At 41.3% G+C, this 14,669-nt stretch overlaps 1 protein-coding gene across 2 annotated transcripts in view; it reads right to left on the bottom strand.

Annotated features, from left to right (window-relative positions):
- Positions 1-7,411, bottom strand: part of mbp.L (myelin basic protein L homeolog) — a 115,072-nt gene extending 107,661 nt beyond the window's left edge. For both annotated transcript variants that reach the window (XM_018266683.2, XM_018266684.2), the window contains exon 1: positions 7,141-7,411. The gene's annotated coding sequence lies outside the window, so the exon portion shown is untranslated. The remainder of the gene's footprint in view (positions 1-7,140) is intronic.
- Between the last annotated feature and the right edge of the window lie 7,258 nt (positions 7,412-14,669).

Below are 14,669 nucleotides of genomic sequence, written 5' to 3'. Positions count from 1 at the left end.
AACTGCAGCAGGTGCGAGGGCTATAGACATGGATGTGACGCATATTTTAATGATGTCTATAGCCCTCACCTTTAAACAGATGAGAACACTAGCATTTAATAGGGCTATCAGTGTTTAATTTATTTCAAAGTAGGCCTACACATTGCACTTTTGTTGTTGTAACAGTAAAAATTAAAAAAAAGTTTTACTTTTACTTTTAAAAGTTTATAAGCGGTGTTATGTTTTGCGGCTCCAGACTATTTTTCCTTAGTGGAAGGTGGGCAAAATGGCTCTTTTGATAGTAAAGGTTGCTGACCCCTGAGCTAGGTACTAGACCTGACTTTTACCATTGCATTTTATTGAGACTGAAAGGTTTTTTTCCACAAGTATATGTCATTTTCCCATAGCTCAGTCACAACAAATTTGTGATGGCTTTAAAATGTAATGGAGTCTATGAGAGATGGTCTACATGTAATTCAGAGCTTTCTGGATAACAGGTTTCTGGATAATGGATCCTACACCTGTGTAAATACTGTAAAGCCAGAGCAATCTAGCTAACTAATAGGACAACTATCATTGCTTAGACTAACCCTGCCACCCTTTTATGCAGGTTCTACAATGTTGGCAGAGGAAGTAACATTGTGCCAGCAATGCAGTAACTATGTATCTGGGCTTATGCTACAGAAAAAATATGTTTCCTAGCAATGCACTTTCCCCAATTCTGATGCTATTAATCTCCCTAAAAAATGTTTTAGGGTGAGTTGGAGAACATTCTTTAGCGATTAACCGTAAAATGAAACCTTAAAGCAAATCTCAATGGTGGCAACGTTTGTAACCCTTACTTAATTGTGTACTCTATAAGAAGTCATCTTAGAGTCATCTTAGAGTTCTGTGGTTTGCAGCCTTGTGTTTTTATAAGCCTCAGTAACTTTTAAAATCCTGTTTGATTAAAACGTTACTGTATGCCCTCAGTAATTCACCTTATTAAACTTGCCCAGAAACATAATTGATAAAATTTCTAAATGCTTTAAATAAGGAGCTAAATAGAAGTTTAAAAATAACTCACGATCATCCTAAATTATAGCATCTTTTTAATGAAAAGCATACCCACAAATAATGAACCTAATGTATTTTATTTTCTTTCCAAGCGTGCCATCATGTGTGGAAAATGACATTTGCATTTCTGTGTATAGAACACATACACCTACTTCCGGTTTCAGTAACAAGTCAATATGTAATCTTTTCATCTTTGCCATATATCTAAAGCTAGATATATTGAGTGACATATTGCACTGTTAGCCAGTTGCAGCCCATATGCCTGTTATTTACCAATATAGAAAGGAAAGTGGACCTGGGTTCTTATCACAAAATAACTTGGTTGGAGTAATAGATACAGACTTCACATGAAAGAGGGCTCTGTTTTTAAGTAGTCCAGCGCCTTAGTCATGCACTGCAGTGTGTTGGACAGGCACTTACCCTTCCAGACTGCACTGATTAGTCACCGGGTAGTGGTGAGCAGGAAAGGGAACATTAAAGGGTCGATCACCAAGTTAACTTCTAATATATTATGGCAAATTCTAAGCTATTTTTCAATTGGTCTTCATTACTTATTTTTTATCGTTTTTGAATGATTTGCCTTCTTTTTCTGACTCTTTCCAGTTTTCAAAAGCTCTGTAAGGCTATAAATGTATTATCATTGCTACTCATTTTCTATTCAGGCCCTCTCCTATTCATATTCCATTCTCTTGTTCAAAAAAGCATGGTTGCATGCAGGGTAATTTGGACCCTAGCAACCAGATTGCTAAAAAGGCAAACTGTGGAGCTGCTGAATAAAAAGCTAAATAACGCAAAAACCAAAAATAATAAAAAAAAAATGTAAACTGCAAAGTATCTCAGAATATGACTCTCTACATCATTCCAAAAGTTAATTAAAACGTAACCAACCCCTTTAATTGCAGCAGAGCCCTGCCATTGCTCAGGCTCAGTGGAGTGGCATGTGGGGTAATGTTAAAGGAGACATATTGGTTAAATGAAAAAAACCCTAATTTTGTAGCCAATTATGAGTAATAAATGATGTTACGTTTACATGGTACTAAAAATTAATATTATCTTTATAATAATATATAACTATAGATGTTCTCTGGTCCCTGTCTGTGTTTCAAATGAGGGGTGGGCATGTCCTAATGGTCCCTGCCAGAAGCACAGTAGGAGGGGGACAGCCAATTACAGCCTTGCAGTCACACAGCAAAGTCAGGTCCTGCTAGCTGCTGATTGGCTCCTGTCCTACAGTGCAATGAACTGCTCCACTGCACAGCCTGGGAATTCAGGGAGCAGGAAGTGGATGGGCTATTAGGAGTTTTACAGAAACATTCAATAAATCAACCTCAAACACTACTTTTTTTTAAGCACAATGCATATATATCTGGTACGTATAATGCACTGGTATGTTATTTTTTTACACAAAAAAATAACTGCAGTACACCATGTTTACCTGCCCTAATATAGAGAACGATTCATTTATCCCAGCCCTCCTAGCAGGAAGGCACAGAAAAAGGCATGGAACTATGTCAGTATTCCAAAGCATATTCACAAGTACAAGGCTAGGTGTGAAGTTGCTCACTGCCGACTTTTGAAGGCACCACGGTGATTCAAACGTGTTATGATGACTCAAAAGTATACAAAAAGAAAGAAAAAACTACTGAGAAGCACTTTCAAAGGTATTTCTCTTGTATACACACTTTACATTTGTTTATTTTTATTGCCAACAAAGGGAGTGTGAACAGAATTGGTGGTTCCAGTATGATAGGATGGTCTGGCAAACTTGGACCCAAATCCAATATATGTGGACAATATCAGCCACCCAGCAGAACCTAACTGGCACATGTATGGCTAGCTTATTGATACAAAGGACACTGCTGCTACGGATCAGCATCAATTAGAAGCTCGGTGGATTGGGGTACACCAAAGCTTATTGCACAACAATACAGAGGAAAAGCATATAGCAGCAATACTGCTACTGCATCGTTCTTGCAAAACAACCAGTACGTTAATGTAAATAAGGTTAATAATCACTACATGGTCATAAAATGCTCAAATGTCTTATTTTATTTCCAAAACCCACTTCCCTTTGCACAGTAACATATGATTGCTTTAAGGTCAGAAGTATGGTGATCTGCTGATCCTGACCAATATTTATTTACTATGGATATTGGATGGTTTGAAAATTTTCCATATGTGGATGCACCACGCTGGCTGGGCATGTTGCATCAACAGTGAAGATCAACCGCCAGACCTGAAATAACATAAAAAAAGAAAGGCAGCCATATTGTTTAGGACTCTAGGAACATATGCTCTTCATCCATATGGCCAGTGGGCTCATCAGCTGAAGAGCATACCCAATTGGAACATGTATAGAGGCCTTCAGTTATCAAGAAAAAACAGACATCTATTAAGATAAATAACATTGCATCACTGTTGTCTATTATTCCACAGCAGCAGTTTCATTTGTCAAATATGATATTCAGACGCAAGAGGCAAAAACCATGACAAATCAAATAAATACATGTCCTTGTGTGTTAGTGCAAAGCAGATTTTGATATAAAATATGGCATCCGTTTCTTTTAATTATTAAGGACGGCATGAAGTATTCTCATTTATCCTACTAAATCACAAAAAGTCGACAATAAAATTACAAATAATGATTGAAAAGAGAAATTATATATTTGTAGACAATGATTCAAACCATAGACTTTTCTTGTTTGTTTTACTAAGCCACAAAATGTCAGCCGAGTAAAATATAGGAAAAGAAGAATGAGGATATATTGAAAAAAAATAGAGAGCTTACAGAAGGGTTACATTCAAGGGGAATGTTAGAAAACTACTTTATTTTATAGATTATATGTGTTTAGGTCTTTAGCAAATCTATTTTGAAAATTTAACAGGCGCTTCATTGCTTCTAAAATAAACAAGCTACTCTTCCATATCCCACTCCCAGCAATCTGCCTATTTATTCTCAGCAATCAGTCTATCTACATTGAGATGCAGGAAACAGAATCTGATTGCCAAATACATTAGTGATTAATCCAGACAATGTATTAAATCTTTAAAAATAACTGACTCTGACACAAAGCTGTATGTAGAGAGACAGATGGATAAAGACAGCTAAAAAAGAGTAACTTGATTATTTCACAAACAATACATTCTTTTTAGTTGATTTTATTGGCAAAGTTCCTAATTCCATGAGATGAAGGTTATATTACATTTTCATTTTTGCAATGGTTGCCCTTCAGTGAACAACCTGCATGACAATAAAAGTAGCTTACTTCTAGATAGTTACATAGTTACAGTCATATGAAAAAAAGTTTGGGAACCCCTCTTAATTCTTTGGAGTTTTTTTATCATTGGCTGAGCTTTCAAAGTAGCAACTTCCTTTTAATATATAATTGCAAGCTGCAATTTGCAATTGGCCACATTAAATACATTTTCTCATGAGGGGTTCCCAAACGTTTTCATTTGACTGTAAGTTGGATTGAAACAAGATCAAAGTCCATCAAGTTCAACCCCTCCAAATGAATTGCAGCACACATACCTACACACATACACACCCACCGAAATTATATATACCAATATCAATAATAACTGTCGATTTTAGTATCACTATAGCCTTGGATATCATCAGCAAAAAAATAAATGGTACTTTCATTGCCCACCTCCAGGTCAACAACATCTGGTCCAGGACCTTTATTTATCTTTACATGTACTAGTCTCTTTTGAACTTCCCCTTGTAAGAACCATGCATCATTTGTTGAATTAATAGAACTGGGACTATTTAGAAGGAACCCTTCATTACTTGGTTCCTCATTTGTGTAGACAGATGAAAAATAACAGTTCAGAATCTTTGCTACTGCCCCCCCCCCTGACAACAATGGTCCCACCCATCCTGCTTCAGTTTTCTACTAGTTACATATTTAAAAAATCAGTTTTTTTTGCTGCAACGCCCTTTTCCATATAGATTTTAGATTGTCTAGTATTCCTATATTATTATTATTATCAACATGTATTTTTAGGGCGCCAACATATTGTGCACTGTGCGCTGTGTTAAGCCGGTCATTCACTTCCAGATCCCCTAGTCTGGGGAGGTAGCCAAACAAGTAGATTTGGGGCTAATTTGACCACCCACTAAATGGGCCAAATCTGGGGCCTACATACACAAGCCAAAAAGCGGTCATCTTGGTCTAGAGGGACTAAGTCAGCAGCTTTTATTGTCCCTTGTATTGACAGCTTAAAGGTGGCCAGACATAGGCCGATCCTGCATGGTGTTCAACCAAACTGCAACTGGGCCTTGTGTTCCATTACCCTTAAAGGAGAAGGAAAGTCGTTTCACACTTGGGGGTGCCAAATGTTAGGCACCTCCAAGTGAATGTATTTACTTACCTGAAACCCTGGGCTGGTGCTCCTATCAAGAGAAAACTGCACTAGCCCGGTGTTATTCCAGCGAGCACCACAGATCGATCCTCTTCCGGCTGCTTCTTTCTTCTCGTGGCTGTGCATGCGGATTACAGTGAAAAGCCGGTTATTTCATTCTACTGCGCATGAGTCTGCCCAGGTAAATTTGAAGAAAGAAGAAGCCAGAAGAGGATTGCTCCGTGGTGCTCATTGAAATAACCCCGAGCGGTGCAGTTTTCTCCTGATAGGCGCACCAGCCCGGGATTTCAGGTAAGTAAATACATTCACTTGGGGGTGCCCAAAATATGGCACCCCCAAGTGTGAAACGACTTTTCTTCTCCTTAAAGGAACCCATCAAGAAACAGACCTGGGCTAATGATTTGAGTCTAACAGCAATTAAATAGGATCGCAGAATGGCCTGTCCCGATAGGTACATGATGATGAGGCAGTGTGACTAAAACTGGTCTAAAGGTGGCCATACACGAGCAGATAAAGCTGCCGATATCGGTCGTTTAGACTAATTTGACAGCTAATCTGCCCGTGTATGGAAGCTTCCGATGGGTCTTTCTGATCGATATCTGGACACGATAACGATCGGGAAGGTTTGATTTTTCTCCTGACCGAACCGTATATAGGGCCGAACGTTCAGATTTCCCCCGATATAGCCCTGCCGTTAAGTGATATATCGGGGGAAAGATCCGTTCGTTTGGCGATGTCTTTTCACCGCGCCACTGAATATGTTGCCATTTTACCAGTGTTATAAATGTATAGAACACTAGATAAGAAGGTTACTGTATGCGCAGCAGTTCTTGTCTAACCCAACAAATGCATCCCTTATTTTATCTCTATGTCTCAGGATGTCTGTGATTTCCATGAAACCAGCAGAAAGGCATTTCAATTCAACTAGCTAATCTACAATTTTTCCCCTCTGAAAACAGAATCCAGCCTGACTACTGTGGAAATCCATGCCATGGCATGATACGAAGCTCAGCGGCATGACTGGGGCCTCTGTGTAATAAGTACAGCCCTGAGGTAAATTGCCCTGTACATGATAAACCCAAATGAGAGGATTAGGCAATGATGTGAATGTGCACATTGCATGACATGCTTTGCAGCCACAGGTGTTCTTCAGAGAAAGGAAATGACAAACACACCACATTATTTTGCTATCTTCTTCTTCCCTCACTTTACTACAGCTCAGCTTCCTGGGTGGGGGGCGGGGAAATTCATAAGTTCTGTTTTTTGGGGGGGTTTTTTTCCCCTCTTCGAAAAATAGCAACAACAACCAGAAACCGGAAGCGACCTGTGCAAAACAGCAGCAGATGTGCAAGGGCTTCTGTCACGTATCAATGTCCCAGCTATAATGGCACTTTACCCATCCCACCCCTCCCCTTATGTATATGGTTTTCTCCCCTATTCTGCGCGCCTTCCATGCTTTAATTTAGCTTGCAGGCTCCCGGCCGCTGAACTATAACTTGCAACAAGGCAAGGTTTCCTGGAGGTAACAGTTGAATATCAGCTACTTAATGCAATATATAGATGTATGCAGAGCTTTCCTGTCAGCCCAGAGCCTCTGAGCAATGAGCGAGCAGCTCCAGGACTCATTACAGCCCGGACTATGGAATCTGCTCCTGGAATGGGATAATGAAAGCCAATGGTGACCCTGCCTGTACACATCACATGCAATCGGGGAGGGACAGCCGCTATTGCACCCACCGTTAACACATAAAGGCGCCTCCCGTGGGTCCGAGGACTGCAGAGCGGTGAGCAGCGGTGGAGAGGTGGGGCAGCTGTAAAGAGAGCCGTCAGCTGATGTCGGAGGTGAGGGGGCTGCAGGTGACACCAGGCTGTGCTGTCTTCTTCGCAGCGGGGCTCAGCACCGTACAAACCTCCTCCCACTGAGCCCCACCCCCAACAGCGTGTGCAGGTTACAGCAGCACCGGGATGGGGCAGTGGAAAGCTTCTTCCTGCCGCGCAAAGAGGTGCAGCACCGTGCGTGATTTCTCCCCTTCCGTGTGGCTGCGGCTGCTGCTAATGTCAGTGCGGGCTCGGCGGTAATACGCGCCCCCTACTGGAATGTCAATATACGCTTTCCCCGTGCGCTTCGTTCCTGGGGCGCTTACTAGTATCAAGGTGACAGCTGTATCGCCTCAGTGGGTGGGGAGGGATAGTACCGCTGAAATACAGCTCTGGACTCAGATTCAAAATAGGCCCTTGCACTTCAACTACACAGAGGTCTAAACAAGCCACATATCAGCCAAAACCGCCCCCCACCAGCCCAATAAATAGTCACTTGCTATGGCAATTTACAGCAGCCCCTCAGATTGCCAGGCCGGGCCTGGCTGAAAACGAAGGGGGTCCGTTAACTAAATCGCGGTAAAAATATGCTCATAAAATATAGACAAATTTATCGCCGAATATGTTTTCGCCAGTTTACTAACCTGAGGTAAATATAAATTTGCAAATTTTCTTGCGCAAAAATATTTTTTTGGCAGTTATCACATTTGCTGAAAATAACGCTACGTACACATTAACGCCTGGTTCACTAAACAGCGAAATGTACAAAATTTACTCAAGAATATTCGCCAAATTTTACCGCCACCTATGTAGTGGCGTGAAAGTATTTTTTTGCCAGAAAATTCTCAAAGTCAGCAGAAAATTCTCAAAGGGCAGGAAATATCCCATAATACTTTTATTTTTTACCCATCATTCTTTGCTGACAGAAGACAGATCTGTAGCTATTGCTGACAGGATGTTTTGGCTTCTGCTTCTATCTGTTGCAACAGCAGCAGTTTCAGCTCAGAGGTGTATTATTGGCAGCGGCATCACAGTCCAAGGATTCGTCAGCCTCTACACTTTTTTGGTTTCATTGTGATTGGCTACATTAAACTGTGCATTTCTATGAAGCAAAGAGATTGACTGGTATCATTTCTTGTTCCTATGATTCTATTGGCAGAAGGGTTTATATGATGCAGACATGTTTGATTGCTGTTACTCTGGTGATGTTGTTGGATGGTATAATCATCAGTCAATAAAGTTTATGAGTTTTGAAGATGCATCTCTGGCCATAAATGTCACCGTAAAAATTGCCATAATAACCACCATAAAACAAGACTATTTTATAGCATAAATATTCGCAAAAATGTAATTTGTCGCCAGAAAATTCACAACACGCTAAAATTACCACTAACGTAAGCTGGTTCGTTAACGTAGTTACCACAAGTGATTGCAATGACTTCTGAGCGCATCGCTGTTTAGTAAACTTAGTCGCTGCGAATATTCTGGCGGAAAAATATACTCAGCGATAACATGCGTAAACTTAAAGTCAGATTTAATTAAATTACTTTAATAAACGGACCCCTAAGGGTGATATAGCTGAATTATCCTGCAGGTACATGTGATCATCAGTGACGTTCTCTGCAATCTCACCAGAAGCGCCTTTTGTAGCACTAATGACCTTTAGACGTTACCTTATAAAGCTTTCCACAATAAGGTTTTAAACCACCTCAAAAATTATTTGAGAGAATACCCACAGACATTGGGAGGGGTGGTGCAATGACATCTTGTACACACAAGTGCTGCAGGGTTGCCAGGTCTAATTTTCAAAGTCAGCTAAAAAACCAGCCCAAAACTAGCCAAGTAGGGTTGCCACCTGGCCGGTATTTTACCAGCCTGCAGGCCCGGATTTGCGGCAAGGCCGCATAGGCCCGGGCCTAGGGCGGCAAAAAAATAGGGGCGGCATGCCGCCCAGCCGCACTATGGGGACGCGTGCGTCCCCATTCAATTACAGCAGCTGCGCCGGCGAAAAAACGCCGGCGCGCTGGGAAGGGGAAGTGAGGTGGGCGCTAGGACCGCGCGGCCGCCTGGTCGGACCGCGCGGCCTAGGGGCGCCGCACATTGAAATCCGGCGCTGCCAGCCTGGCCGGTAAAAATTATGGTTGATCCTAATGTTATTAATAGAGAAACAAGATATAGGAAGGCCTGTAATTTTTTTTCCAGGAAAGGTGGCAACCCTATAGTCAAGAGGCCCTTCAAAAAAGCCCAGAAATAGCACAATATGTGCAGTGAAAAAAAAGTCTAAAAATTAAATGCATCTATATGAAAATATAACCGTTTTCAAATTTTTACATTAAGCAAAATGGGACAGATTTGCCTGTCACCAGGGTTGTAACTACAGAGGGGAGTCCAGGAGGTATAGGGGTCCCATAAGGACTGAATACATATACAATTTCAATAAATATTGGTAAAACAGGTCAACCTCTAGACATCTTGGTTGCCAGCAGATTTTTGCCCCAAATTGTCTGAAATTGAGTCCCTGTCCCTGCAAAATGCAAGAATGCTTAAGAGTGACAGGAGACTGGGGTACAGAGCCCAAAATCTGATAACTCCCGACTTCTACACGAGTCAGTCCCATTGCATGCTGGGTATTGTAGTCTTACATTAAACTTGGCAGTCGGCAAATTGTTAAATAAACTACATAACCCAACATGCATTGGCAGACACACATGTCACATTAGGGAAAGAAAAAACGTTGTCTGGTTTCCAAGGTTTCAACACCTATGATTAAGTACCAGAAGGTATGAAACGCATAAGGCGGAATACCATGGGGTCTGTATGTTTACTCTTTTAATGATTTTTTTTAATAAAATTAGCTTTTTATGATAACGAGTTTATGGGATCTTTTTAATTTTTTGACTATTGTGCCCCAGAAACCATGGCCCTTTTTTGACTGGCCATATATACCCCAGATCTTAAATTGATTTTTTCCAGTGGTTACAAAGTACAAACCAGTCAAAGGCCTTAATAGTAGCCCAAACCCGTACCTTGGCTAGTTTTTACTTTCAAAACCTGCCTGGGCTTTAAATTAGTAGCCCAATTTGTCTGGAAACCGCCAACCTGGCAACCCTGAAGTGCTGGAATTCATTGGGGCTTGGCTATCTCATGAGCACTGCCTTGTGACACCCTATATCAGGGAAATCTGCTCCACCATCATGCTCCATTAAAAGGAGGCTTCAAAAACAAAATATAGCACGCAAAACTAGACTGGAACTTGGCCTTCTCTCCCATACTTTTGACAGCTAAACTAGACACTAATCCAAAATAAAGCCTATGTACCAATGGTACTTAGTACCACAAAAATTAAGTAGAATTTATGCTTAGACAACTATCTGTTCCTGCTGGGCATTGTGGTAATATTGGTTTTCCATCTACATATTTGGTGAAAGTGCCCTAAACTTAAACTGATCTGGACACAAGTGTTAATGACCATGTAGAAAAAAATAAAGAAATGTCACTTTAAAAGTTATTTTATTAACAAAAAAATTGTGTAGCATCTTACGTGTGGTGCATTTAGTGCCACTGGACACTTAAAGGGGTTGTTAACATTTAAATTAACTATAAGAATGATGTAGAGAATGATATTCTGAGACAATTTGAATTGGTTTCCATTCTTTATTATTTGTGTTTTTTGAATTATTTAGCTTTTTATTCAGCAGCTTTCCAGTTTGCAATTTCAGCAGTCTGGTTGCTAGGGTTCAAATTGCCCTAGTAACCATGCACTGATTTGAATGAGAGACTAGAATTTAAATAGGAGAGACCGGAATAGAAAGATGAGTAATAAAAAGTAGCAAGAACAATACATGTGTAGACTTACAGAGCATTTGTTTTAGATGGGGTCAGAGACCCCCATTTGAAAGCTGGAAAGAGTCAGAAGAAGAAGGCAAATAATTTAAAAAAAAACTATAAAGAAGGAAAAAATGACGGGAGGTTGAAAAGTTGCTTACAATTAAACATTTTGCAACATACTAAAAGTTAACATAAAGGTGAACCAACTGTAGACGGATTGGAAAGTTTCCCGACTCAACAGGAGCTGACTAATTTCATCAAAATAACATAAACTGGAATTTTATGATGAAATAAAAATCACCTTTATTTATATAAAAAAAAGTCTGCATGAGTTTTCTACTTCCAAGGAGCACAAACTGCATTTATAGCTGACACTTTTGAGTTTATGAATGCTGTTTGATATGATGTTTATATGATGTTAGTACCCGTTATTTAAAGGACGACCAAAGCTTAACTAAAGAAGTAGGCTAGAAATGTTGTAGATTATGTTTTGGGATTCTGTTCCAGCCCAAGGCAACCACGGCCCTTTAGCAGTAAAGATCTGTGCCTCCAAAAATGTCCCTTTAGCTACCTATATTTAAAGATCTGTGCCTCCAAAAATGTCCCTTTAGCTACCTATATTTTTTTTTCTGCTGATTCACTGCACATGCTCTGTGCCGCTTTCACTTACTGAACTTAGGGACTGATGTACAAGATACTGCATATATATCATATAAATGTCACAATATAAGGCTGATTAGTAATGAAAACAGATATTTACTACATGGCAAAACAGAAACAAGTGCAACTAGCATCACAATTTAATAATCAGCCCTGTAGTATCAGTTTATATTGCAGGTAATCCTAATTTTCTGCTTGATAATTTAAGAGGACCCCTAAGCTTATCTTCTCAACAGCTGCTCAAAGCCACTGAGCATGTGAGTGTTGCAGACAGTTTCCAAGATGGTGACCCCCCTTGACAAGTCTGAAGTCCTGGATCACTGCTGCTATTGACAAGCTGAAACTTTAGGCTGGTGCAATAAGTTCAGTACTTAAAATATGGCATTTTTAGCCATATTAATTTTTAGGGTTTAGTTCAGTAGTTACTATAGAGGTTTCATCATTATAGTTCCTTTTCTCTTTCCTCACCTGCTTCTCTCTCTTGGGAAACATGAGAGGGTAAAACAAAATAACTTTAAATTGAGACAGACACCAAAAACTACTTTTTGAAATATGAATGTACATTAAAAGATACCTATAGGTCATGTTGAACAGTGGGCATCAGACAGGTAAATGTAAAAGCATTGGGCAAATACTTTATGGCAAAGTTATAAATAGCTTTCAAAGGCAATATTATAATAGATGTAAAAAAGAGTTTATTTCTGGTGTTAGTATCTCTTTAAACTTAAAAAGAGAAACAGTAAAAAGTAATTCCTGGCAGCAGTTCTAATCTCCGTTTACCCTGTACTGGAGCTGCATGATCAGATTTAATTCTATACAGAGCACACTGTGTCTGGTGTGGTGGCAAGTGCCCTGTTTTCTGTACTGACTTAGCCAAAATCCATTTCCAGATTGAATCAGTAAGCCAAGACACAGGTCTCCAAAAACCACTGAACAGAAGGCAGTACTGTGCATGGAAAGAAATCTAAAATATCCCCTGCAGAAGCATGTCAGAAGAGATCAAGGAATGGCAATTTACTCAACAGAATTAATATTATATTATATTGTAATTGGTTGAATTGAATGCATAGCATTTTTTAGGTTTCCTTAAATAAAGAAGTCATAGAAGACATAGATAAGTGCTGGCCAAATGTTTACTTGAATTTGTGTGCCTTAAAAAGGTCAAGGCTATTCTCTAGTCTACATGTTTGTTTGTTATATCTAGTTGATGTATTCCAGGTAGAGTCCTGCAGTGGGTCGTGTACCTGCAAAAACCTATGGTAGCCTGCGGGTAGAAGTTCCAGGTGCGGGTATAGACGCGGTTCTTCTGAATAGCGATTTTTTTTCTCCTTTTTTCTGATCATGTCTACTTCCGATGATGCCGCTTCTGGTTTACAATGAAAGCACTTCCTGTTTTACTCTGACCCTTTTTTTCTGATCACGCCTACTTCTGATGAGCACTTCCTGATTCATGATGGTAAGCGGATCATGGGTCTGGGTTGCAGATAAGGTACTTGTGGGTCAGGTCAGGTCGGGTAGCGGGTCCAAGCGGGTAAGAATGCGGGTCCGGGTTGTGGATTGCAGGTTGCGGGTACGGGTCGGGAATGGGTTCCAAAAAATGGACCTGCGCAGGACTCTAATTCCAGGACTTGCTTTTCATTTATACTGACCTGAGTTTGTTCAATAATTTTTTGAAGCATACAGCCTTAATGTTCCAGATACTTGCTGATATGGCCTGAAATGTAGATATCATTTGTGTGGCTGTACTCCGTATGAGCACCTTTTTATTGTTCCAAACAGAAGGAAGTAAAGAGAAGTTGTCATTCCTCTTCCTTTCCTCTCCTGCAGATCACATCACTGTCACGATCAGCTCGGTAAATCCAGAACTAGTGCTAGACTCCTGTTCTCAGCTCAGTCTTCTGCCTGTAGCAGCCACCTTTGGCCTTGGGAGGAGCCCTCAGCTACTTAGATACCGCCAAGTCTTAATATGAGAGGAGCAATGGAAAGATTCTGGACAAGCAAAGGGGCACGTTTGTTATTCAAGTTTGGGACGGAAGGCAACACCAACTTCAAAAGGAGTAGACATTAGACAATATAGCGTGGTCAGGCAGACCAGGGTCGGTACAGGCAAAATTCAAGCAGGTCAGACAGGCGGTGGTCCAGTGTCGGACTGGGCCGGCGGGAAACCGGGAAAAAACCCGGTGGGCCCCGGCCCTCATGGGCCCCCGCCGGCCCAGCCATTTTTCCCGATTGGGCTCCCCCTTGAAAAAAAGTCTCATCTGCGCCTCTGCGCAGCGCAGGCCCGCAGTGCGAGGAAGTTCACACAGGCGCGCACTGCACAGACGTTTCATGCAGGTGCACGCCGCACCAGCATTCACGCAGGAGTGCGCAGATGAGACAGAGGCCCGAGAGGGAGGCGCGCAGAGGTAAGCCAGGAGGGGGCCGCCGGTGACTGCCTGGAGGGGCCTTCATGTGGCAGTCCCGGTGGGCCCCCATTACTCCAGTCCGACACTGCGGTGGTCGGTACTGGCGGAGTTCAAGCAAGGTCAGACAGGCCAGGGTCTGTACAGGCCAAGTTCAAGCAATGTCAGACAGGCTGGGGTTGGTACAGGCAGAGTTCAAGAATAGTCAGGCAGGCAGAGGTTGGTATAAGCAGATATCGGCAAAGTCAGACAGGCAGGGATCAAAAACCAGACAGATTAAGCGCACTCAGGAACTATCAGAATAGACCTAATAACGGGCAATTTTTAGCCTGAAACACCTTTAAATATTTAAACTTCGAGGCAAAGCACAACGACATCATCATGAAAAGTACATAAAATGTGGAAGTGTGCGCCGCGCGTGCCATAGGAGGAATTGGCGCAGAACAGAGAGGACTAGGGCTGCGGGTGTCCCTGCCGGTCCCTACTCCCCACTAGACCACCAAGGTAAGTCTTGACAATCAGCACTTCACAAGCCACAAGTGTTGTTATCATCCTTTT

Source organism: Xenopus laevis, chromosome 6L, assembly GCF_017654675.1.
Source record: "Xenopus laevis strain J_2021 chromosome 6L, Xenopus_laevis_v10.1, whole genome shotgun sequence".
Lineage (NCBI taxonomy): Eukaryota > Metazoa > Chordata > Amphibia > Anura > Pipidae > Xenopus > Xenopus laevis.
Note: the sequence above shows the minus strand (reverse complement) of the source record. Positions and strands in the feature narration are given on the sequence as shown.